The sequence below is a fragment of the Euprymna scolopes genome, chromosome 1 (genome assembly GCF_053919585.1).
Source record: "Euprymna scolopes isolate OS-2025 chromosome 1, ASM5391958v1, whole genome shotgun sequence".
In the NCBI taxonomy this organism is placed as follows: domain Eukaryota; kingdom Metazoa; phylum Mollusca; class Cephalopoda; order Sepiida; family Sepiolidae; genus Euprymna; species Euprymna scolopes.
This window is the reverse complement of record NC_136482.1, coordinates 85,595,329-85,599,485: the sequence shown is the minus strand read 5'-3', so window position 1 is coordinate 85,599,485 and position 4,157 is coordinate 85,595,329.

The following is a 4,157-nucleotide window of genomic DNA, read 5'->3' as shown; positions in this document are numbered from 1 at the left end:
TTTGATTTATGAAAGTATGATATGTTATGAAAAGAAAGGGTTGTAAAGAGATAGCTTCGAATTTGGCGGTATCAAAACCAAAGCAAAATATTATGAAAGTAAAAATAAGAGATAAACCCCATAATTTGTTATAGCATACCTGTTCACACTGAAACACTTATCACAATATTCTGTGGATCTATATTAAAAAACCTTTTTAAACTTTGCGACATATTTCCATTCTATGGAGGTCAGCCGCGAACAAACATCCCATAATTTTATTATACCATATTTCTTCAAACTGAAACATAATTATCAAAGTATACTTACGCAGATAGATATGAAAAGTCTTTATTAAAGTTTGTGCCTATTTCCACTCTATGGAGGCCAGGCGCGAACGCAGACCCCACAATTTTATTATACCATCCCTATTTAAGTTAAAACATGCTTATCAAAGTATTATGCACATCTATATCAAAAACACTTGTAAATGTTTTTTTTTTTTTTAATTTTTAATTTTTTTTATTTCCATACTTTGTGGACCAGGCGCGTATGCAGACCCCACAATTTTAATGAATCATCATTATGCCTGATCAAACATACCCATTCCTGTGTCTCGATACATCTTCTATCATTATATGCAATCAGTTTTCTATAATAGTCAACCATATAGGAGCCTATTCGTGACCAGACACACACAGACGTTCAGGTTTCTCTCTCTCTCTCTCTCTCTATATATATATATATATATATATATATATATATATATATATATATATATTCGTTTTTATTATAGTGTAGGATATTTCGGAATTAATATCGATTAAGCATCTCCTTTCAGATTCTAAGACAGTTCTAATTAATTTATAATGTCGTAAGTTTGCGATGTAAACTAAACATAAACAGAACTATCTGGTTTTCATATTTCACAATGCTTACTTCAGCATCATCTGTTTATTTTAATTAATATTTATAGAGGAGTCGGCGTCGTAAAAGTCTTCCAAGCATTTGTTTTAAACAAACTAAATTTGTACTATAAATTAACTTTAAAATGTAAATACGAAAATGAAGAATGCATAATCGTGCCCTTTAATCAGTTAAAAATAAAACGCAAATTTCCGATACTCCTCTCACAAATACCTTTTGCGATATCATGGAGGTAGTTATTTTTATTTAGTACGTTTGGGTAATATTCTGGACATTTTATCTTCAATAGACATAGTAATCAATAATATTTTGTAGAATGTATCTACGACAATAAAAAAAGACAAGCTAATTCTAACATCGGCTTTAGTAAAACCATTTCCCGAATACTCAGAATGCACCTATTTGACACTAGTCCGATAATAACCACGGAATAATCCTTGTCAATAAATTAAATAACAAAAAGGGTGATGAAGAAAGCATCCAGAAACATCAACTTGAAATTATTTCACATTAAACTTACATGGCGAACTGAAAACGTCGTGTTTAACAATGGTATTATGAAGAATAAAATAGGGAAAAAAGTAATTTGGGTATGTTTTGTCAATCTTCGATACTAATCTGAAGAATCGAAAAAAACTCAATAAAATCACAATTAGAAAAAAATGATCGGATCTTTTTTATGACTCATCACCGTTTGACTCCAACTTGCATGCACACGTGCTAATTTAATAAATTAGTTTTTATTTCCTCTGAATTATTCTTAAAACTTTGTTTTTGTTCGCAAATGATAAATATATCACTCGGCCGACTCTGTTAATAATTGGTAAAATCCGCTACCTGAAATCGAGCGCTAATATTACTAAACACATATGAATAATAGAATACGGTCGTTACAACGAAACAATTAGGAATCGGTAATACTTCTAACTTATTTATTAGCGTCAGCTTTTTTTTCTTTCTCTTATATATATATTAGTCAGGCTTAATATGGAGAAGAGGGTACTCTTAAGTGCTTTTAAATGAATTTCACTAAACTCAATATTTTAATTCATCACTGGCCTGAAGACGACTCATGAAAGTCGAAAACAATCGAGGCTATGGCGAATTTCTTTTTACACTCGAACAGAACCTTTCCTTCGAATGTTGGCCCACAAAATGGAAATGATGGTTATCCCTTCGAGACATGCATATATATATATATATATATATATATATATATATATATATATATAGTGTGTGTGTGTTTGTATAGAAGTGTATGTGTATATATGTGTGTATGTGTATATATATATAATTGTATGTAAGTGTATGTGTGTATATCTATATATGTGTGTATAAGTAATGTATTTGTATATAAGTGTATGTGTGTATATATATGTGTGTATATATATATACACACCTATGTGTTGCATTCCAATGATCAAAGGAAAGAATCTGTCCACAATCATAATGTTTGTTTTATTTCCTATTTCGGCGAATGCTTATATTTTCTTTACCGTCTTACGTGCGTTTCGCAACATATAAAGAAAACGATTTTGTTTTTTTTTTTTTGGGGGGGGGGCAGAGATTAGGCAATATTGAAAAAACCCGAAACAGTATTCCAAATAAAATAGTCGATAGAACGATGTTTAGATAAGATGAGAACAGCAAATCAAAAAAATATGAAAAGTCGCTTTTAAGATTTAAAGATGACAGATCTTCAATGCATCTTACTCAACGTTGGAAGATCCTCTAACCGCCATTTATATATATTAGCAGGACACATGTCCCGACGTTTCCCAAGTAAAATGATGAACCGGAGATTATTATCAATTTCAAATATTCCTACGAAATAGTGTAATTTAAATCGCATGAATAACAATTTTATGTATATTTATATATTTATATATAATTTTATATATAATTTTATATAATTTATTATTTTCAGTCAAACTATATACTTATAATAAGAGTCTCAGAATTGAATTTTTGTTATTTAGTAAATAAATACTTGTAATGAACGCATTAAGATATTAATCTCCCCATGACAAAAAAAAAGTTCCGGGGTAAGGAAATTTACCAGAAAAATTAAAATAATAATAAAATTAATAAATAAAATATTTTATTAGGAATACTATGAACAGTCCCAAAGATCCTGGATAAAAGACGTAGAGAAATCGGAACCAAGGAGACTGGGACTATGCAACAAACGATAATTCTAAAAACAACCCAAATCTTAAGTCAAACACTTGAATGTAGACACTTAACCCACATAATCCATACACACTAACCGGTCATATGGAAACTGCAATAGAAGTGAATAGTCGTGAAGGGTCAAGAAGAATGTCAAAACAAGGAGAGAATGTACTAGACAGATCTCCACTGGCTGAGTGAAAAGAGGACTGGGGCATTGTGGAAGCTTATTGCCATTAAAATTCCAGTAATAACCAATGGTTGGTGCCAGTGAGAACTAATTAGTAAACGGCTGATGCGATAATGCAAATTCATTTGCAAATGTTATAGAAAACGTTGGAGGGTAATGGAAATCTGGGGAGACGTGTTGTCGCAATTCCATAAAACATCACCGGTTGTTGCCGGCGAGTAATCTGTTAATGATCTGAGTACTCCTAATGAGTCCAAATAATAATCTTTATAATCCAACTGACACACATGATAAATTAAAAGAAATAGTTGACAGTCCAGTTCGAATGCGCATGCGTATCTCTAACGAGTTCCGGTGTGTATTTTACCTTTTTGCTCCAACAAAAATACATTTGCGTTGGTATGAAGTGTTTTTGTATTAGAGACATGCTATATTTTGCTAAAAGTAAGAAATTGCAATTAGCATAAGCGTCTGTGTTATTACCATTTTATAATTTATATTCAGACGTCGAATCAATTAAAGAATTTCGTATCGCGTGTAATTTTTTTTTCTATTGAAGGTCAACATTGCAATGAACATAATTCTTTAAATGTTGCCTGTTCAATGATAGATTGATTTTAGAGCGTGAGTTTATTGCGAGAAAAAAAATATTCTGTGTAGACATTAAATATTTTGTTTGTTTTTGTTAAATATTATTATATGAGGAATCATTTTGAGTTAAAATCTACTGAGAAAACACATTTTGTATTGAAAAATACACATGTTAAATATGTAAACATTCTCTAAAGTTATCCAATATAGCCAAAACATACAGCCATTTTGGATAACTTGTTATACTTTAATTGACAGTAGTGGTGAGTGATCTTTATTTTTTCTGACGCCCCCATCT